The sequence below is a fragment of the Myotis brandtii genome, unplaced genomic scaffold, assembly GCF_000412655.1.
Source record: "Myotis brandtii unplaced genomic scaffold, ASM41265v1 scaffold358, whole genome shotgun sequence".
NCBI classification, from domain to species: Eukaryota; Metazoa; Chordata; class Mammalia; order Chiroptera; family Vespertilionidae; genus Myotis; species Myotis brandtii.
In genome coordinates this window covers 4,441,444-4,465,279 of record NW_005363772.1, presented here as the reverse complement: position 1 = coordinate 4,465,279, position 23,836 = coordinate 4,441,444, and the positions used below count along the sequence as shown (strand labels likewise).

General features: G+C 39.3%; 1 protein-coding gene and 1 pseudogene across 1 annotated transcript in view; one reads left to right on the top strand and one right to left on the bottom strand.

Moving 5' to 3' along the window:
* The window catches only part of CCDC91 (coiled-coil domain containing 91), a 327,053-nt gene extending 303,254 nt beyond the window's left edge, over nucleotides 1–23,799 (bottom strand). Inside the window, exon 1 of the mRNA XM_005871845.2 lies at nucleotides 23,298–23,799. The gene's annotated coding sequence lies outside the window, so the exon portion shown is untranslated. The remainder of the gene's footprint in view (nucleotides 1–23,297) is intronic.
* On the top strand, nucleotides 9,551–12,610 carry LOC102252916 (annotated as a pseudogene).
* Nucleotides 23,800–23,836: the final 37 nt, after the last annotated feature.

The following is a 23,836-nucleotide window of genomic DNA, read 5'->3' as shown; positions in this document are numbered from 1 at the left end:
TTGAGATTGTGATCTGCTATGTTTCACTTAGACTTACCAGAATAAATCCTGAATCTAGGAATTAGGACACTTTTCTCTGAGTCACATGAAGGATTAAATACCTGAACAAAACAGGTTCTGTTAGAAAGGTAGATAGAAGAGTAATGCCAATAGGTAATCAACAGTAGCCAACATAGGAGTTCCTTATTTGAATGTTTACCTAAATTGGAGAAGATTTAAAAATTATTTTAATACAATAAAGAAGAGGCTTGAACAAAATAAGGGTCAATTTCCTTCCTCAAATAACAAAGTACAACCTCAGAGATGATCAGTGCTGTTTTACAGGTCGAGAGAGAAACTGTGGTATAAAATTGTAAGGTTATCCCTCAAATTTATATCACATAAATTAAATATATTTGGTATTTTAAAACCAGAACCCTATTATATGGACTTTCATGGTGATGAGCTGAAAGAGACACACTGGCGTGCCGTAAGAATTTTTAAAACATGCAATACCAAACTCTTTTCCCTTAGACTGACAACAACCAACCCAATAGCCATCCGATGTGAATGAAATAAAAATTATACCTATTGTTTGTGTCAGACTGGCAAAAAATATGTAATTTTTTGGTGTGCTGCAGAATTTTGGTAATTAGTTTTTGTGTGCCATGAGATGAAAAAGGTTGAATAGTGATGCTCTAAATTTTCATTTTGCTGGGGATGAGATGGTAAGAGATGCCAACATGGTGGAAAGGACATTGGATTTGGAGTCCGGTCACTGAGCTCCGTTACTAACTCTCCCCCTAAATTGCAGCTGGACACCTAAACCTATCTAGGTTTCAGTTTCCTTTTCTATTAAATAGAAAGTTCGGAAAGGTAATCTTCAGGTCTTCTTTTTGATTAATTCCCAATTATAAATAATATTAATTCATGAATTAGAAGATTTAAGCAGACTTTAGAGTTGTAATTCTGGGCTAGCCAAATCCTAAAGATACCTTCTAAGACTACAAGCTGACATTTTTCCTACAAAACTTTCACAAAAAACTTCACTGTAGCCAGAAATGTAAATAGCATAATGTTATAACTTCTAAAATAACTCAACAATTTAATTCAATTTCTTTTTAAACCCAAATTCATTATTAAAAGGTTTCAGTGTACCTACAGAAGTAAACCCTTACTGTTGGACAAGGGAACGGAAAATGACAGAAACTAACCACTTTGAAATGCAATTAAGGACAAGATTTCTAACCACTAAGCCTAAATGAGGAAGAAGATGAAAACTGCTGGAATTCAAGCATCATCAGACATGGAAATTTCTACATAGAGTATAAAATAGAAGCAGGGGAAATATCCCCCAAAAGTAAAACCAGTACATAGGCCTAGAAGAAATGAAATCTAAATGTCTCATGAACTTTTCTTAAAACTGTTTATTTACACAATATTGATAGCAATCATTTCCAAAAACAGGTTGGTGACAGTAAGAAACAGAAGAGGACATCATTATAGTGCCCTTTTGCGAATCCCAAATTAATGGATTTTTGGCAAACCAGACACAAATCATATGGGAAGACTCTGGATAAAACCCCCCATCACTTTAGCCAACAGCATTATGATCTGGAGTTGGTTCTTCTCAAAATTATTAATAATGAAAATACTTACACAGGATACACATGATTGCCAGGAAAAAAAAAATGCACTTCTTTGAAACAGTTTTTAAAACAACAAACCACCCGCAGAAACCACATGGGCACAAAATGAAACGATTCTGGTCACTGATCTGTGGAGCATTTAAGCGCTCCCCAAGTGAAAGACTCAGCTTAGGCTCTATTTCTGGGACAAGCAGAACATCCATGACAATACCTGATTTGGAATTACCAAGAAAACAGTGCAAACATACATCCACTGCCTGAGTTTCAAGAGAAATAATTTTCCCAAGGAGAGCCTTATAGTTTTGAGACTAATGTGTTTTAAAAGTTTCTTTTTCTCACAGTAAGACTCTAAATAAAGCTTAAAAACTCTCAAAATAAAAGAAATTTCACTAAAAGTACTTAACATTATAGTATTAACGATATATAAGTTAAAACCTCCTGGAATTGTCAATTTAAAATCCAAAACTCCCCACTTTCAGTAGCAGCATCATTAATATATAAAGATACTCTATCAAATCACTTAATAATTCCCTACTGAAATAGTATTATTTCACAAGATAAGCTTCAAAAGAGGAAGTAATAAATATAAAGGAAGGAATACTACTCAAGAGACAGACAAAAGGATAAGGGAGGAGATGGGTGGCATATAGTTGCACTGGAACACTAGAAGCTGAGCTGGGTACATTATAAAAAGATAAAGAGGCTACAAAAAATAAAACCAAATGAAACCAGAGTCAAATACAGTCTAGCACACAGCATTGCCGAGGGGAAAATGCAAAAACTACATAGGTACTACATATATTAACAGAAAACTTATCTTGACCATCAGCATCACAAAAAAATAAAAATAAAACAATAAAACACCTACCCATTAATTTAAATGAGTGGAAAAAGATATTTTTTTTTTTGCTATGGCCTATACCAGTATTATATTGTCTCTAAAACACATAAAAAGGATATAATAAAAACTCAGCAGCCTGCAAGAGCTACATGTTTAGATATATCTGCACACATGCTCTTCACCACGCTTTCAATTTCCTGACACAATACCATAAAAATTGGTAATTCCTCCTGTCCCCCCACTATGGCTCTATGTAAGGTTCTGACTTTTCCCTTAGATAGGGTGGCAAAGCTCAACCTGTCAAAGCTTGCATAACCTTGAAGAACACATATAATTTCCAGAAGGAATAGAGAAAAAAATGGAAAAATAGATGAGTTTCCAAGAGAAAGAATTTTAATTGTGTAAGTATATCTACACTTCTTGTCCTTTAGAGATGATGTTACTGGTGCTATTTATCACCATATGCATGGATCCTAAAAAGACGAAAGCATTGGAGCTATCCAAATGCAACTGTAGCTATCTTGTAAACCAGCGATATTCAACCTTTTTCATCTCATAAACTAATTACTAAAATTCTGTGGCACACCAAAAAATACATTATATTTTTTGCCAATCTGACAACAAAAATATAGGTACAATTTTGATTCATTAATATCAGATAGCTATTGTTGTGTTGGCTGTTGTCATGTTTTGACAATCTAAGGGAAAAGAGATCATGCCCCTGACTAAATAGTCAGGTATTGCAAGTTTTAAAATTTCTTGCAGCACATCAGTTGAAAATCACTGTTCTATAGTTTCAATACAATGAAAAGGATAATAATATCAAGGATGGAACGCCTTGGGATTGTCACCTAGTCAGAAAGAATAAGATCTGAAGAAAAATCAGATTAGATTCATTTCAGAAAATGAATAGGAAACAGTATAATTATAATGAGGACCTCTAATTAATCAAACAGCATAAAATCCGTACACCAAAATTCTTCATATTAAGATAAAATAACTGTTTTTTAAACAAATATATTTTATTGATTTTTTATAGAGAGGAAGGGAGAGGGATAGAGAGTCAGAAACATCGATGAGAGAGAAACATCGATCAGCAACCTCCTGCACACCCCCTACTGGGGATGTGCCGCAACCAAGGTACATGCCCTTGACCGGAATCGAACCTGGGACCCCTCAGTCCGCAGGCCAAAGATCTATCCACTGAGCCAAACCGGTTAGGGCATAACTGTGTTTTTTTTAATAGCTGCTGAATACAATGATCTATTATGGATACAGGAATGAAAATGTCTAGTTTCTCAAGGTTTATTAAGAGCAGGTAGTGACGTGTATAAGAAATAGGAAACTACCATAAAATATAGTGCATATTCCAAGTATGTATTGAATTTTATGTAAAGATTTAATGACAAGAACTTATAAAGTATACTTTATGAAGTATAAAATATAATAAAATATAAAAAGAATAAATAAAAAATAAAGTGCTCATTTCCTAAATATCACCAGTAGTTTAATCACAGATATCTTCACTACCACACTCCTACAGCATCCATAATCTCCTGCACTGTGGTTACTTCAAAGTAAAAGTATGGTAAAGGATGGAGAAAACTTTAAACTACAGTATTCAGATAGCATTCTACTTCCAATCAAAATGGAGATACAGAGACCAGATTTAACCTCCCAACTAAAATAAATAAAAACCTGAACAAAATATATGAAACAATAGTTTTCAGATACTGGATAACAAGCAGCACAGAATTATAATTCCTGAGAGAAAGGAAACGAACAAGATAAGCATTAAAACTGCCCAGTTTACAACCTGGAGTCAGTTCATAGGCCACAGCACATGGTAGAAGAACCCAAGCAAAACTCGCTTCGCACTGATCTGAGGGGAGAGAGTTAAAAGTTTGAGAGGCAGCTAGTGCTTGCAGCATCAGGAATTTGAGAAAGAGACTATACTGAGTGAGAATTCCAGAGATAGAAAGATTTGTTCAAGTCTGGGCTGAGAACTAACATGTACAAACATGAGAGAAAGCTACACAAGGCCAGGAAAAGAAAGACCATGTGAGTAGAAAAATAACATCTGGCGCTCACACACAGTTGGTAATAGTTTGTATACCTATCATTCAGAATGGATAACCCTTCTAATACATAGAGCATTCAGCTGCTGAATCCTTGGAAGGGTATCTCCTTAGTAATGGGGCTAAATTAGACCTATGACAAAAGAATATTTTGGACCCACATTAACAAATCTTATAAATACTCCTCAAAATAACCCAACTAATTCCAAGTAACATAACTGAGAAACAAAACCAAATGCAACCCTATTTGAAATAACACAACAAAATTCAGAAACCAACAAGCAAAAATACAAAATATATTAATCCAATCAAATTGTAAAAGGCATACAGAAAATCAGGACAATATGACCTATAATATAATCAGGTTATTATTCAACAGAAACATAGAAATGAAAGAGATGATGGAATTCACAAACAAGGATATGAAAACAGCTATCATAAAGGTTTCATATGTTGAAGAAGGTAGAAAAAATAAGCATAATAATGAGAGATATATAAGATCTGAAAAAGATTCAAATGGAACTTCCAGAAAACATCTTTAAAAAAATAAAACTAATACATAGGATAAGGTTAACAATAGATTAAACACTACAGATGAAAAAAAAAATGAGGTTAAAAAATTGAAATAGCAATTATTCAAAATAAATGGATGTAATTGGAGGCCCAGGAAAAAAAGGAGGGGGGTGGGAAAATGTTTGAAGAAATATAATTGAAAATTGTCTAACTTTCATAAAAAATGTAAGCCCAGAGATCCAGAAATCTAAAAAACAGCCAAGTAATATAAACATAAGGAAGTTACCAATGCATATCATATGCTATTGTTGGAAACAGATAAAAAGTGTTTAAATAAGCCAGAAAAAAAGGACACATTACATGCAAAAGAAATAAAATAAGAATGAAAACAAACTACTTGTCAAAAACCATGTAAGCCAGAAAACAATGGAGAGGTATAGTCAAAGAACTGAAAGGTCAAGAAAATATGGCAACATACAATTCTTTGCCCAGAGAAAATAACTTTAAACCTGAAAAAGAAATACAGATATTTTTCCAAACAAAAACTGAGAGTACTCTTTGCCAGCAGACCTACACTAAAAGAAATATTAAAGAAAGTTCTTCAGGGAGAAGAGAAATAAAATCAGAAAGATATTTGGATCTGCATAAAAAAAATCAGGAGTGCCAGAAATGGTAAATATATGAATAAATATAAAAATTGTAAAGATAACTGACTGCATAAAGCAAAAGTAATAACAAACATTGTGAACTTTATAGGAAATGTAGAAGTAAACTAAATCATATCAGTACCATACATGATAAGAGAGGAAATGAAAATATAATGCTGTAAAGTTCTTACACTATATATGAAATAGGATAATATTATTTAAAAGTAGGCTAATAAATTCAAAATATATATAGTAAACCCTAGAACAATTAAATGATTAAATAATTAGCAAAAATATACTCTTTGGAAACCAACAGTTGGCATAAAATGAAATCATTTAAAGCGGGGGGAGGGAACCAAAAAACTTCAAAGCCAACACTAAATAGGAAAAAATGGAAAACAAATAGCAAAATGATATATTTAAACCCAACCATCTTAAAAAGAACATTAAATACAGGTGATCTAAACAACCAAATTAAAAAGCAGAAATAATTAGATTGAATAAGAAGGTAGGAGAAAAAAATAACCATGGTGATGAGAGATGTCAAAGATATGAAAAGGATTCATTTTGACTATGAAAACAACAACAACAAAAAAACATAAAAATAAAGAGCTGAAAAAGTTATACATGCAAACACTAATCAAAAGAAAGCTGAAGTGACTGTATTAGTATTAGAAAAGTTAGATTTCAGATCAAACAATATTACTAGGATGAAGGAGAAATTTCATAATGATAAAGAAATCAATATGTCAAGCCAACATAACAATTCTAAACATATATGCATCTATAACCATACCTAGAGATTTCAGCACTCCTCTCTAAGTGATAAAATAAGTAGAAATAAAATCAGCAAATATTAGAAGACTTGATCAATATAGCAATCAACTTTGTCTAATTAATATTTCTGAAAAAATGCTACCTAATAGGTGCTGATTAGGCATTTTTTCAAGTGTACACAGAACATTTAAAGATAGACAATATTCTGAGCCATTAAACAAGTCTTGATTAAGTTTTAAAAACTTAACAAAAAGTATCTTCTCTAAGCACAGAAGAAACATATTAATAATCAATGAAAGAAATCTAGAAATTCCTTCAAAAACCTGAAAATTAACACACTTTTAAATAACCCATTATAAATCACAAGAAAATTATTGGGTATTTTGAAATAAATTTCATTGAAAATACAACATATCAGGTCCTTCCCATACGCAACTAGGCCCAGCAGAGACAGCCACAAACTGTGGATCGCTTGTAGCTTCCAACAGGTTGCCAAGGGCCAGGCAAAGAAAGCAACTGAATCTGACTTACACCACAAAACCCCCAAAAGACCTGAAACCAACCCCAAGTGGCCAGCTTCAGACAACATTGGAGCAGAATCCAACAAGCTTCACAAACAGCATATCCAAAGGGAAAGTGTAGCAGGCACTAAACATTACAAACTCCACATTTTTCTTCTTTATCTTTTTCGTTTCCTGTATTACTTATTTCCTATTTTTCTTTTATATTTCTTTATCTCTTTCCTTTTCTCAATCAATATTCTTTTTTCTTTTCTTAATCTTTTTTCCCATTTTTCTTTTCCTAGTATTTATTTTTCTTTCTTTCCTTTGATATTCTTTTTTCCTGTATTCTTTTATTATTCTCTACTTCATTTTTCTTTTCATATTTGTTTTGTTGTTACTTTTTTTTGTTGGTGGTGGAGATTTTTTGTTTCATTTTGTTTTGTATTGTTTCGTCAGCACCTGTACAACAGCTTGCACAATATGGTAGGAGTTATGCCTCAAGTCAGCCAGCCTGAGGGATGATCCTACACATGAATGGGCCAACAGCAATCAAGACCCAGTTACAATAGGAAGACCCATATAACCCACACAACAGACATTCCTAGAGCATCAAGCTCAGTAGATCAAGGAGACCACACCACTGGGTCCCACAGAACACCTACTATACTAGTATAAGGCCACACCAAGAAAACTGGGAATCATAGCATTTCTATCTAATACTTAAAAACAAACACAAAGAGACAGCTAAAATTGGGATACAAATAAGGCCCAAATGAAAAACAGAAGGAATATCTACAAAAAGAGGTAAATGAAATGGAGGCAATCAATTTATCAGATATAAAGTTTAATATAATGGTTACTAGCATGCTCAAATAACTTAGTGAGTATTACAAAGAATTTAGTGAGAACTACAACATCATGAAAAAGGATACAGAAGCCATGAATTAGAACCAGTTGAAATGAACAATACCATGAATTACATCAATAATACACTGGAATGAATAAACAGTAGGTTGGATGAAGCAAAGCATCAAAACAGCAATTTGGAGACAAGGTAGAAAAAAATGCCCAGAGAAGTAATAAGGAAGAATAATTAAAGAGAATGAGGGTAGGTTAAGGGAACTTTGGGACAGGAAATGTAACAACATCCGCATCATAGGGGTACCAGGATGAGAAGAATGTGAACAAGGACAGAGAGCCTGTTTGAAGAAATAATGACAGAAAACTTCCCTAACCTGGTAAAGGAAAAAGTTACACAAGTTCAGGAGGCACAGAGTCCCAATCAAGATGAACCCAGAGAGATCCACAGCAAGACACATCATAATTTTAAAGGCAAATGTTAAAGACATAATCTTAAAGGCAGCAAGAGAGAGACAGTTAGTTACCTACAAGAAAGTTCCCATAAGGCTGTCAGTTGATTCTCAACAGAAATACTTCAAGCCAAAAGGGACAAGCATGAAGTATTCAAAGAAATAAAAAGCAAGAACCTGAAACCAAGTCTACTCTATCTAACAAAGCTATTATTTAAAATTGAAGGTGAAATAGAGAGCTTTTGAGACAAAAACAAAACAAAACAAACAAAACAAAAAACACAAAGGCTAAAGATTTAATTGTCACCAAACCAGTATTACAAGAAATGCTAAGCCCTAGCTAGTTTGGCTCAGTAGATGGAGCTTCATCCCACAGACTGAAGGGTCCTGGGTTCGATTACAGTCAAGAGCACGTACCTCATTGCAGGCTCGATCCCCAGCCATGGTCAGAGTGCATGCAGGAGGCAACCTACTGATGTTTCTCTATCACATCAATGCTTCTCTCTCTGTTTCTCTCCCTCCCTTCCTAAAAAGACTGTTTTAAGAATAAGAAAAAAGAGGAAAGAACATAGGTATAAAGAAAAATGGGAATAAATAAGTTCCTATCAATAATAACCTTAAATGTAAATGGATTAAATTATCCAACCAAAAAACATAGGGTACCTGAATGGATAAGAAAACATGACCCAGGACCAGCTCCCAGCCTCTGCGCTGCATTCATCTGTTCCCCATTAGTTCCCCAGAGCTGGGCTCCTGCCCCCCAGGAATGGCTGGGGCCCCATGGGCGGCGTGTTGGGGTCCAACCCCAGCAGGTCCAGGGGTTGCCAAAGGTGTGGACAGAGTCGGCAAAGAAGGAATGACACGGAGACAGGGTTCAGTTGATCAGCATGGTTGGGTTCTCTCTTTATTGTCCTGTTACGTCTATATTTATACTATTTGATCCTATAAGCATGCCTCTTCCTTGTTTCTTATCTGACCTTAGCCAAAAATCCTGTCTCTAGTTCTGTTGATTTTAATCTTGTCTAGGTTAATCTCTGTGTTCCATTATAAGGGCTATTCCAAGGTCACTGCTCTACTGATAGGCTACAAGAAGGTGACTGAAGGAGATTCTCCTACCCAGTAAAGGTATGTCCTCCCAGCCTCGCTGCTTGCCTTCCCAGGGACTGCCCTGTGTCGGTGGGTGTGTGTTTCCGGACTTCCACCCTGGAACCCTGAGGTGGGCGGGGCTTCTTGCATACCATACACTCTGTTTCCAGGGCGAGGGTGACATGGAGCCTGCAACTTCTTCCTGCAGCGCAGCTTCAGACGCATGCGGTCCTTCGCCTGCGGCTGCGGTTTCTGTCCCTTCTCTTCCCAGCCCTCGTGGCGGCGGCGCCATGAACAAGAAGAAGAAGCCATTCCTGGGCATGCCCGCACCGCTCAGTTATGTGCCGGGGCTGGGCCAAGGCGCCACTGGCTTCAACACCCGGTCAGACATCGGGCCTGCCCGGGATGCCAACGATCCTGTGGATGACCGCCATGCACCGGGCAAGAGGACCGTCAGGGACCAGATGAAGAAGAGCCAGGCTGCAGATGACGATGATGAGGATCTGAATGACACCAACTATGACGAGTTTAATGGCTATGCAGGGAGCCTCTTCTCAAGTGGGCTCTATGAAAAGGATGACGAGGAAGCGGATGCTATTTATGCAGCTCTGGATAAAAGGATGGACAAAAGAAGAAAAGAAAGAAGGGAGCAAAGGGAGAAAGAAGAAATTGAAAAGTACCGTATGGAATGCCCCAAAATCCAACAACAGTTCTCAGATCTCAAAAGGAAGTTGGCAGAAGTCACAGAGGAAGAGTGGCTGAGCATCCCTGAGGCTGGCGACGCCAGGAACAAACGCCAGCAGAACCCACGCTACGAGAAACTGACCCCTGTTCCCGACAGCTTCTTCGCCAAACATTTGCAGACTGGAGAGAACCATACCTCCGTGGACCCCCGGCAAACTCAATTTGGAGGTGTTAACACACCCTATCCTGGTGGACTGAACACTCCATACCCAGGTGGAATGACACCTGGATTGATGACACCTGGCACAGGTGAGCTAGACATGAGGAAGATTGGTCAAGCAAGGAACACGCTGATGGACATGAGGCTGAGCCAGGTGTCTGACTCTGTGAGTGGGCAGACTGTAGTCGACCCCAAAGGCTATCTGACAGACTTAAATTCCATGATCCCGACTCATGGAGGGGACATCAATGACATCAAAAAGGCAAGACTGCTCCTCAAGTCTGTTCGGGAGACAAACGCACACCACCTACCAGCCTGGATTGCATCTGCCTGCCTGGAAGAAGTCACCAGGAAGCTGCAAGTCGCTCGAAACCTTATCATGAAGGGGACGGAGATGTGCCCCAAGAGTGAAGATGTCTTGTTGGAAGCAGCCAGGTTGCAACCTGGGGACACTGCCAAGGCCGTGGTGGCCCAAGCTGTCCGTCACCTCCCACAGTCTGTTAGGATTTACATCAGAGCAGCAGAGCTGGAAACAGACATTCGTGCCAAAAAGCGGGTTCTTCGGAAAGCCCTGGAGCATGTACCCAATTCTGTTCGCTTATGGAAGGCAGCGGTTGAGCTGGAAGAGCCTGAAGATGCTAGAATCACGCTCAGCCGAGCTGTGGAGTGCTGCCCCACTAGTGTGGAGCTGTGGCTCACTCTGGCAAGGTTGGAGACCTATGAAAATGCCCGTAAGGTCTTGAACAAGGCCCGTGAGAACCCCCACAGACTGGCACATCTGGGTCACAGCTGCCAAGCTGGAGGAAGCCAACGGGAACACGCAGATGGTGGAGATCATTGATCGGGCCATCACCTCCCTGCAGGCCAACGGTGTGGAGATCAACTGTGAGCAGTGGATCCAGGGTGCCGAGGAGTGTGACAAGGCAGGCAGTGTGGCCACCTGCCAGGCGGTCATGCGAGCTGTGATTGGCATTGGGATCGAGGAGGACCGGAAGCACACCTGGATGGAAGATGCTGACAGTTGTGTGGCCCACAATGCCCTGGAGTGCACACGAGCCATCTATGCCTACGCGCTGCAGGTGTTCCCCAGCAAGAAGAGTGTGTGGCTGCGAGCCGCCTACTTTGAGAAGAACCATGGCACCAGGGAGTCCCTGGAAGCGCTTCTGCAGAGGGCCGTGGCCCATTGCCCCAAAGCAGAGGTGCTGTGGCTCATGGGTGCCAAGTCCAAGTGGCTGACAGGCGATGTGCCTGCGGCAAGAAGCATCCTGGCTTTGGCCTTCCAGGCCAACCCCAACAGTGAGGAGATCTGGCTGGCGGCCGTGAAGTTGGAATCGGAGAACAACGAGTATGAACGGGCCTGGCAGCTGCTAGCCAAGGCTCGGAGCAGCGCACCCACTGCCCGGGTGTTCATGAAGTCTGTGAAGCTGGAATGGGTGCTGGGGAACATTGAGGCCGCCCAGGAGCTGTGCGAGGATGCCCTGAAGCACTACGAGGACTTCCCCAAGCTGTGGATGATAAAGGGGCAAATCGAGGAGCAGACGGACAAGGCTCGAGAGGCCTACAGCCAGGGGTTGAAGAAATGTCCCCACTCCACACCCCTGTGGCTTTTGCTTTCCTGGCTGGAGGAGAAAATCGGGCAGCTGACCCGAGCTCGGGCCATTTTGGAAAAGTCTCGCCTGAAGAACCCGAAGAACCCCGGGCTGTGGTTGGAGTCTGTGAGGCTGGAGTACTGGGCAGGGCTAAAGAACATCGCCAAACGCTTATGGCCAAGGCGCTGCAGGAGTGCCCCAGCTCTGGTGTCCTGTGGTCTGAAGCCATCTTCCTGGAGGCCAGGCCCCAGAGGAAGACCAAGAGTGTCAATGCCCTGAAGAAATGTGGGCACGACCCCCATGTGCTCCTGGCCGTGGCCAAGCTGTTCTGGAGTGAGCGGAAGATCACCAAGGCCAGGGAGTGGTTCCACCGCACCGTGAAGATCGACTGACCTGGGGGACGCCTGGGCCCTCTTCTACAAGTTTGAGCTGCAGCACGGCACAGAGGAGCAGCGGGAGGAGGTGAGGAGGCGCTGGGAGAACGCCGAGCCATGGCACGGGGAGCTGTGGTGCGCCGTGTCCAAGGACATCGCCAACTGGCAGAGGAAGATCGGGGAGATCCTCGTGCTGGTGGAAGCCCGCATCAAGAACACCTTTTGACTGGGTGGTCTCCCTGGGCCGGGGTCTTGGGGCGGGTGGGCGAGTGTGCCTGCCTGCCATGTGAGGACGGGAGGAGGGGCCCGAGCAGTTTCTGCTCTGGAATTAAAGTTTTTCTAGGTAAAAAAAAAAAAAAAGAAAAAGAAAAAGAAAACATGACCCACATATATGCTGTCTACAAGAGACCAACCTCAGAACAAAAGATTCACACAAGTTGAAAGCGAAGGGATGAAAGAAAAATATTCCATGCAAATGGGAACAACAAAAAGTCGGGGTAATAATACTTATATCTGACAAAATAGACTTTAAAACAAAGACCACAGTAAGAGACAAAGAAGGTCATTATATAATACTAAAGGGATTGATCTAACAAGAGAATATAACCCTGGTAAACATATATGTACCCAAAACAGGAGCACCTAAATATGTTTAAAAAAAAAAAGGCTCTTGGTGGACTTTAAGGGAGAGATTGACATCAACACAGTCACAACAGGACACTTAAACACCCCACTGTCATCACTGGGTAGATCTTCCAGACAAGAAATCAAGAAGGAAACAACAACTTTAAACGACACACTAGATCAGATAGATTTAATTGACATTTACAGAATATTTCATCTCAAAGTAGCAGAATATACATTCTTCTCAAATTCACATGAAATATTCTCAAAGATAGACCACATTAGGACATAAAATAAGTCTTAAGAAATTCAAGAAGATTGAAATCACATCAAGCATCTTCTTGAACCACAATGCCATGAAACTAGAAATCAACTACAATAAAAAATTTAAAAACATTCAAACACATGGAAGCTAAGCATGTTATTAAACAGTGAATGGGTTACCATTGAGATCAAGGAAGAAATCAAAAATTACCTGGAAACAAATTAAAATGAACACACAACAATCCAAAATCTATGGGACACAGTGAAATCAGTCCTGAGAGGGGATCAATTGGGAAAAAAGGGGGATATATGTAATACTTTCAACAACAAAGACAAATTTAAAAATATAATTTAAAAATAAAAAAATTAAAATCTCAATAAACAATCTAACCCTACATGTTAGAGAACTATAAAAAGAAACTAGTGGCCTGGTGCATGAAATTCAGCACATTAATTAGAGGAAATATTTTAATATTGCTATTTGCCCTTTCTCTATAATAGAAGTGTCAGAGATAAAAGAAAATTAGTAAAATGTATATGAAAATCTTTCTCCTGTCAGAGTCTGGGGCACACCACGGGACCCAGAGTCAAGTCCCCACCCACCCACATGTGCCTCAAAATTGCGCAAGACCCCGACACGGCTGCCCCCTCCATTGGGCTAGATTCAGACCGGGCTGGTCCCACCCTTGTCAAGCCCCACCGGGCAAGGGGGTGCAGCCTCAGGTCCCATGGCCCAGCGCCGGGGCATGGGGGTGTGGCTTGAGGTCCCCCTGCCTGGCACCAGGGCAGGGGGCATGGCCTGAGGACCCCCATCAAGCCCTGATGGGTGGGGGTGTGGCCTGAGGTCCCCCGGCCTGGCGCGAGAGTGAGGGGCACGGCCTGAGGTCCCCTGTCAAGCCCCACGGGGGTGGGGGGGTCGCAGCCTCAGGTCCCTGCTGATTGCTCGTTAAGGCTCCATACGGAAACTTGGCCTCCGCTGTGGGCACAGCCATCTTGTGTTATGGAAACTCCGCCTCCGCTGTGGACGCTGCCATCGTTGTGATGGTCAATTTGCATGTTCCCTCTTTATTATATAGGATAAGTAATGGAAAGGAACTGCCTGTTTGAGACTTGGATCACATCCTCAACACTTGTCACTAGTGCTGTCTCCTCCTCTAAAATGATGGAAATAGAAAGCACATTAAGGCAAACGGTCCAGATGATGGGCATTGTTTGAAAGTAAGGCCAGAGGAAAGATTCTTAGACAGAATGACAGTTGCTACCAAAATCAAAAGGGAGAGAGGCTGAGAATTAGAGGGAAAAGATATGCAGTATGTAAAGTGCCTCAAGATGTATAATGCAGCTAATTTTAAAACAGGGTGTCTAAAAGATCAAACATAAGAAGAAGTGAGAACAGAGCATAAATTCACCAAATTAGAAAACCAAGGACCCTGGAATAGAGGGGAAGGAAGTAATAGGAAAACAAAAAGATAGCCTTAGATGACAAGTGAAATAGGGGATATAACTGTACCAGGCTTTAAAGCTCTCTACAGTAGGTTTAGGCTATCTAAACTGGGGGAAGTTAGCAGCACATCCAAATTATAATCATCTTTCTGCATAGTAAATATTTGTCTTACTTAAAAAGTTTCTGTCATGCATTGTCCCCTTCCCAACAGCCTTATATATTCAGATTGTTACACAACAGAATAATTACATATTGTTTTGATCAAAAAGGGCATTAACCCAGCCTGTCCAGGATTGACTTCAGCATGCCCATGCTTAACTTCTCACTATGCTATTGGTAATCTATCCCTAGAGTTCCTAGAGTCCCTTAATAATCAGGCTCAAACTTACATTTCCACCTCATATTCTGTCTCTTCTAGCCATTCTGAAACGTTTGCCTTTTTTTTTTCTTTCTATCTTTATTTTATTTTTTTATTGATTTAAGAGAGACAGGAAGAGGGCAAAAGAGATAGAAACATCAATGATGAGACAGAATCATTGATCCGCTGCCTCCTGCAACACCCCCCTACTGGGGATTAAGCCCACAACCCAGGCATGTGCCCTGGACTGGAATCCAACCCGGGACCCTTCAGTCCACAGGCCAGTGTTCTATCCATAGAGCAAAACCGGCTAGTGCGCCATTCTTTTTTTGCACAGAACAACAGTTCATTAATAAACACTTATATTGATTGACTGTCTTCGACTTCACAAATACAAGGAAAAAAGTTACGAGGCATACCTGTAACTACAAATATGATTATGTAGTCAGTTCAAAATTGTTATTTCAGAAAATTTCCTAAAAAGTTTTTGAGAGCTACATACAATTCAAATATGCACAAACTCAGTTGATGTGCAAAATACTTCTGCACTAAGATATTAAAAGTATGCAATGAATTGAGGACTTCAATATTCCTAGGCAATTTAATTTGAAACATATACATATGGACAAATGGATGTGTTTATATATACATATGGCCAGCTGTGGGAGGTTGGCCAGCCGTGGGAGGTTGGCCAGCCGTGGGAGGTTGGCTGTAGGACCACACTGACCATCAAGGAGCAGCTCCTGCATTGAGCATCTGCCCCCTGATGGTCAGTGCGCATCATAGCGACCAGTCAACCAGTCCTAATGGTCGCTTAGGCTTTTACTAGTATATATATAGATATTCAAGTATGTGTCCTATTCTGTGCTAAAACCTGTTGTCACTATCACAATACTACCATCTAGATCATTTCTGCATGTTCCTTGGTAATATATTAAGAACTTAATCCGGGCCATAATTTTCTTATTATGAGAGAAAGGAATATGCACTTGGATAACCTGAAGCAATGGTTGTGATATGAACAAAAGTGTAATTCTCCTAAGTGTTGGTTCCTTCACTATCATTACAATAGACTCCAATGCTTATGTTAGCTTCATGATATTCTGAAAGGCCAAAACGAAGAATCTTTTCAAATTCAAGTAGCATTCTATTTACATCCTTTACAAAGACTTACTCTCTCAACATTCGCATACACACCAGAAGTCATCAATAAATTTGTTTGTTTCATACATAAACAGTAATTATAATAGCATCGCTCTGACCAACTGCCCATTTTATTTTAAGAATAAATAAGAATATTTAACTACATAAAAGAACGCTATCATTCATACACACACAAACATATGCCCCATCTTCTCCACATTTATAACCAATTAGTGGTGTTTTGTTTAATTGTTGTGGTTGCCTTCTCCTAAAAAGTTGAAAATTAGCTACAACTCATTACACATAAACTTCCAAAAAAAATGGCACACCTTTCTTAACTAGAATAACTTAGTTCTGTGCTATTTTTGAGATACAACATATATTTTCCTTCAATTATTGAAGACATGTTAAAGTAACTGAATTATAAGAGGAAGGAGGTTTTGCTCTGCTTAGAAAATTACTCTATATTTTCTAGGCCTGAGAACCAATAAAGAATTGCTATATAATACAACATCAGAGACACAGAGTAAAAAGTCTACTGAGAGTTGAGAGGGGGAAAAAAAAAGCTCAGAAATGATTCCCATCATTCCAGACCTCAGCATTGCTACACAATCACAATGGAAAGAATGTGTGGTAATTAACCAGCTTTAAATGCTGAAAATATCCAATCATTCTTTTTCCCTACAAACGTTTTATAAAAGGGGAAATCCTACAGGCTTCATGATTACTTCTTCAGTTTACTTTTTAAAAAATTAAAACAAACTAAGTACTGAGTTATGCTGTCACGGGTTTCTCCACTCTTTTTTTATTTAAGCAATACCTTATTTAAGTGGTATCTATGCAGATAGGATTTCATTTTTCATATTCATTAGCATCTTTGCTTTCAACAGGGATAATGGGAACATAATCTAAAATGAGACTGTGGCAAAAATAAAAGGTTAAAGAACAACAGCTATACAGTACCTAAGTCTTATCGAATACATTTAAGCCAAAAGCTTATATTTATCATTAATCATTGTAAACTGATGTTATATGTCAATATACTTCGTAATATAGATTGCTGTTTGAGTGCATCTATGACTAATCTAATTCTGTGGCCTTAGCCTTGATTTCTAAGCATTTTTACTATAAATCCCACTTATCCTAGGACTCAGCATTTTAAGCATTTTATTTTGTATCCCCCTTCTCTATAGTAATTTCTTTACAAATTGCCTTTAGGATACTGTCAGGAATTAAACCAATGTTAAGATGATCATATACTCTTTTAAGGCTGAGAAGTCCTAAGACCTGCAGTGAGCAAGCTAGAAACTAAGGAGAATAGATGCTGTAGTGTCAGGTTGCATCTGAGAGCCTGAGAACCAGAAAAGCTGGTGGTAAAAGTCCCAGTCCAAATACAGAAGAGCAATGCCCCGGCTCAGGCCATTAGGCAGAAGTTCCCTCTTACTCAGCTTTTTTGTTCTATTCAGGTCTTCAATTGATTGGATGAGGACCACAGTAGAGAGAGCAATATGTTTTACGCAGTTCACTAATTTAAATCAGGAAACAACCTCACAGACACATTCAGAATACAGTTTGATCAAATATATGGGCACCTCATGGCCCAGTCAAGGTGACACATAAATTTAATCAACACAAGTTCAACCCTCATCAACTGGGCACCCATATTCATCTTCTTAAACCATACTTAATCTCCAAATGAGAACAATTAGGAGATCATAATTCTGCTTAACATGATACAACCATCCTGTGTACAACTGCAAACTTACTAACCCCTTCCCCAGAAGAGGAGGTAAAGTCCTTGAATGTTTATTCTTCTCTTAGATATCCCAGAATTTACATACCATGATGTAAAGTTACTAATATTTAAAACTGAGTGCATGATATACACTTAATATGTTTTTTACATGGTAAGGGCATGAGAGAAAAGTATTATTTTACATATGTATATAGCCATATATACATGTTATATATGCATATATATTTGTGTGTTTATATACACACACAAACACAAAAATATATTTATAACGAAATGAGGAAATACTCATGACAATAGAGTCCTTATTCCTATAACTGGTAACACGGTTATAGCTGGTATTTATAGCTACCTTCTCCCATTACCCATTTTGTATTCCTTCATTCTTCAGCAAGTGCTTCAGATGGTTGTGATTCTTTACCTGGTGAGGTGACCCAAACTTCATTCCTGAAGTATCTGGGTTATCAGTAATCTCCTTGAATAGTGCTGCAGTTTTCCACTGACATTAATCAAAGGGCACAGTATTACTAAGAGATGCCCTATGGGATCTCCTGTATTTCAAACAAACTCTTCCTTATCTCCATTGTGGAATAGCAGTCCAATATCCCTTTGGTAGTGAGGATCAATCACCCCAGCCAACATAGTAATTCCTGTCTTTGCATGTTGATTCAGAGATATGAGAAGTCCAAAACTGATGGACAGCTGTCTTAAGTGCCAACAAATGGAATCATTGTTGTGTCTCCTATGGAAGCATTACTCCCTTTGGAATTAAGACCTCTAGCCCAGCAGAGCATAAAGTCATGGAAACAGGAACCAAAAGTTTTGCTAGCGAGTCACTAGGGGTAATAGTGAATGGTGCTGTTTCCATTTCTACCCCTTGATTCCTGGACCTGTGAATCTTGCCTATAAGAGAAACAGCACCATACACTGAATACTAATTAAGAGCATATACAACCTTCTGGAGAACCTTGTCCCAGTCCTGCAAGGTACTGACACCTCACTGGCACTGTAACTTAATCTTCAAAAGACCATTCCACCATTCTATCACACCAGCTGCTTCAGGATGGTAGGAAACATGATAAGACTAGTACATTCCATGAGTATGACCCCACTGCTCATTTCTTTCGCTGTGAAGTGAGTTCCTTGATCAGAAGCAATGCTGTGTGGAAGGAATAGAATGGCAGTGGGTACGGCATACTGTGAGCCCACATATGGTAGTTTTGGCAGAAGCACTGCATGTGAGGAAGGCAAATTCATATCCAAAATATGTGTCTATTTCAGTAAGAACAAATAGCTGCAACTCTTCCATGATGGTAGCAGTCCAATGTAATCAACCTGCCTCCAGGTAGCTGGCTGATGACCTTAGGGAATGGTGCCATTCACGGATTTAGTGTTAGTCACTGCTGCTGGCAGATTAGGCATTCAGCAGTGGGCACAGCCAAGCAGGTTTTGATGAGCTGAAGTCTATGTTGATGAGTGCTTCTGTAACCCCCATCCCTGACAGCATGGCCACTTTTTTCATGAGCCCACTGGGCATTGACAGGTATGGCTGGGGAAAGAGTCTGTCTGATACCCAGTCATCCTCTCTTCTTGATTATTAAAATACTACTCTGATGCAGTTACCCTGTGGAAGCATTACTCCCTTTGGAATGAAGACCTCTTAATTTGGTGAGCATTCACATGGAACACCAATATCTTCACTTTTTGGCCCATTCAGAGAGGTCTGCCTACATACCTCTTACTCAGATTTCCTTGTCACCAATTTTCCAATTATGTTCCTCCCATATGCACTATGGGAGTCCCAGAAGAAGAGAGAGGGAAGAGGATAAAAAGAATATTTCAAAAATATTTGAAGAAATATTTGCCAAAACCTTCCCAAAGTTTACTTCCCAATGTGTACTTCCCAAAGTATGTACACACACACAACTTCAACAAATGTACTCTGGTATGTTTCTTAAAGTGAGAAACAAAGTATATGCTAATTAAAGAATCAGATCCAGCCTTATGATTACCAATTCACCACTGTGAACTATGTACTTAATTACTTTGCTCAGATGAAAGTAACTATGATAATATCCATGGCCCTTCTATGTAAGAAGAAAAATAACCATCCAAAATTTTTATTTATATGTTATTTCACTTTGTTCAAAAGATTTTCTACTTATATATACTGGAATTATACAATAAAACAACATTTTGCAATCTGAGCAGACTCTGAGTGATCACAACACTTCTAATAAATCATATGGGAGTCACCTTTTATGTTCATTACTGTGACACTGAGAATCTGAGAATAATAATCTTGTGGCATTATTTTTTTTCTCCTATTGATAACAAAAGAAGCAAGAGCAATAACACCCAGCTTTGGATATACAGAAAATCAACTCAGTATGCCAATGAAAATAACGTCTCCTAAAAAAAAAGGTTCTTGCAACCAAAGGTACTATACAACTATTCTTAACATGGTAACTGAAACAAATCACATACACTAAATAAGCAAGTGACACTTAAAAAACCATTCACTTTAAGCAAAACTGGTCCTAAAAAGAAATTAATAAAATGTCTCTTCTCATAACAGACAAGAGAAGAAACTTAATTATCTAATGCCTCATGAAACCCAGTTATTAAACAGTTTTCCCATTCAGCAGAATAGAACACAAGTATTCATTTCAACTTGTCTTCCGATTCAGGGTGGCCCATTTAATGCCATTCAGCTTTTGCAAGCTTATTTTCCATTTTTCATACCCAATTTAGGCAAACTATAAATAAAAGGTATAAACTCTTTATAAGCTGTCTTTACTAAATTCGTAATTTAATTTAAATGATGAAATTTAAACTCATCTTTAATCACAATATTTTACTGATGTCTAAGCATGTACTTTTTTAGTAATATTCAGGTAAGCCCTTGTCTATCACCGAAGCATATTCACAGATTAATGGATCTTGCATAATACTGCAGCCCTATCTTTAGTTCAATTGCAAAAGTTCTAAATTCCCATAAAACCAAAGCATCTTGAAATGATCATGTAGATCTTCTTTTACCACAAGATTGGACACAACATAAAAGGCAATTTGGTTGGCCTCTCCATTATCTAGGCCTACTTTTGGTAAGAGATGCACATGGTCTATGTTTGTAAGGCTGGCAAAGGGGGAAAAAAGTCAATCTTCTCTGAATAGCAGGAAAAAGTGATTTCACACTTTATAAGAGAGTAGTTATTTCATTCATATAGTCAGTCTACTTAACTATTATGTGTTGGACTGTACTATGTTAATACTAAAGTGGGCATACCGGTCTAAGGAAAACAGTTTTACTAGGTTTATAACATGTTACATTTTAAAACAGCTAACACTATCACTGATCTTCATCTACTAAACCTGTAATTTAAAAAATTCTTCTCATTTCAAAATTTAAAAAAAACAACTGTTGTGTCCTCTGCTATTGACAGTAAATGTATCCATAATTCTTTAAGTAGGATTCTATGGCATATAGCCAACAAGACTCTTTGTACATTTATTAGGGATATGACAGGAAAGGGAGAGGGTACAGGTCAAGAAGGGTCTACACCAGTGATGGCAAACCTTTTGAGCTCGGCGTGTCAGCATTTTGAAAAACCCTAACTTAACTCTGGTGCCATGTCACATATAGAAATTTTTTGATATTTGCAACCAAAGTAAAACAAAGACTTATATTTTTGATATTTATTTTATATATTTAAATGCCATTTAACAAAGAAAAATCAACCCAAAAAATGAGTTCGCGTGTCACCTCTGACACGCGTGTCATAGGTTCACCATCACTGGTCTACACTAACTTAAAATTACAAATATAAAAGGATATAAACCTGGGTAAACATTTTAGCAATAACTGATATTGTCTCATATTGATTCATTAATTTGCTTAACGATAAAATTTTGCTTAATGGTAAAGAAGTCATTTAACTATTCCAGACTCTAAACCTGTAAAATAAGCGATAAAAAATCTAAGGAACTCTGACTTTCTGAAATTCTAGGATTCTACCTTAACATGCTGCCAAAAAAAGTCAATGATACTGACTATCGCATTTTTCTCCAAAATCTATCACAATAAATTGCCTGGGAGACAAATTCCAAGAACATCAAATGAAACAAGGGTGCAATCTTTAAAAATCTGAAGAAAATTTCATACACTAACAGAAAAGCCACATTTCAAAGACTCAATTAAAAAAATATTATCAGAGTTACGCATAAAGATTTAATGTTCATTTGAGTGGGGAAAACAGATATTGATACAAAGAGTTAATGTAAAGAGAAGTGCCTTTTTAAAGTTCTCAGTATTGGGACAGCAAAATGACAAAATTTGATGAGCTTTCAAGAAGCCAAAAGTCACAAGGAACAGGTTGAGCATTGTGATTATGAGCTATATTTTGGAAACAACTTACCTAAACACTCCCCTTCAAATTTACTAATGGAAAAGGTCTTGTCCACCCCAATGCACTCCCACCCCAACCTCTGCTATCAAAAGACAATAAACCTTCAAATAGCTTTTTTTATTCATAACAATCCTATATACAAATCTTACATCTACAGCTAGAGGTACAAGATAAAATGTCTATTAGGCAAATTCCTATTTGTCCCTTTAAGCTACAACCAGCTAAATAAATTTGTAACCAGCTTTCTTCTTTTTTTACTGCCCCCGCCCCGCCCCCAACAAAGGTGCTGTTCCCTCTGTGATGACTCTCAGCACTTTCTTTTTGCCTGGCATTAAGTATATTAAAATGATTAAAGAAAACAAAAAAACTCTGAGGTTTTGAGCTGATCAATCCAATGAGATACATTTTTTTATTTAATAAATGCTAAGAGATAACTTGTAACTTTCATCACTTTTGTTTTCTTTATGTTTATTCCATTTGGCTTTGCTAAGTAACCAGTTCACAATAAGATATCCCTGCCCACAGAACTACCTCCTAGCCTGCCTGGAGGATACCAAACTTGGTAAATCAGGGTAATTTTCTACCACACAATTTACTGGCTAGACACACAGGTACACTCTCCCTGGCATCACAGGCCTTCCTCCCCCAGCCCCACCCCCACTCCCAATCTCCCATTTACCTAACAGGTACAGTAAAGCCCTAACCCTAACCCTCACTGCAACAGAAACTGCAGCAGAGGGCAAATGGGATGATTAGAAGTGCGGAGCTCTCCTATGGCACAGAACAAAGATAATTTATTGTCAGCCCCTGTCACCCCAGCAAACTACATATTCTGAGTATTTGGCCTTACATTGTTGGGTGAAATGTCAGCCCATCTCAGTGACAAGATAAAATGTCAGCCCACCCCCAATCACTCCATCACGGAACATGCAAACTATTTCCAAAAGCCACCATCCGACTACCTCCCTGCTAGAAGGTGGCATAAATGTCTGCCCGGTTCAGACAGGGAGGAAAGGAAAAGAGTCGGAATTCTCAAGGGGCCGCTGAGTCACCTGCAGCTGCAGCCAGCTCTTTACCCTCCAGGAAATCAGCCTCTGCCCCAGGGCTCGCCAGGAGCAAGTGAGAGTAGCAGCAGCAACATCATCATCATCCCACCAAAAACACACTCCGTGAGCTTTTAATAGAGCTGCCACTCCTTCATGTGAAGCCCAAAATAGACTTCATGTCCCGAGTTCTCCTCCGCAGTGCAAAACAGGGGCAACCGGAAGAAACATCTTTATTGTGGGGAAGGGGGCGCACGCATGGGAACGGAGGATGCCTCGCCACTTGGCAACGTACTGCCTCCTGCCTGAATCCCGAAAAGTGCCGCTTTTATTGCAACGCGTGACTGCAGGACGGAGCAGACCTCTGGCCCCGTGGACTTGGCCAAGTCGCAGGGGGAAACAGACACCAGGAGCGCCCGGTGGAAACACGACAAGGACCAGCCCCGTTCGGTGGGAGTTTCCGTGACACCATCATCACGTGTATTTGTGCGTAGACTGTCGAAAGCATTGGCCTCGGGAGTGTGCAGGGGCCAGGACCCGCTGGCGAC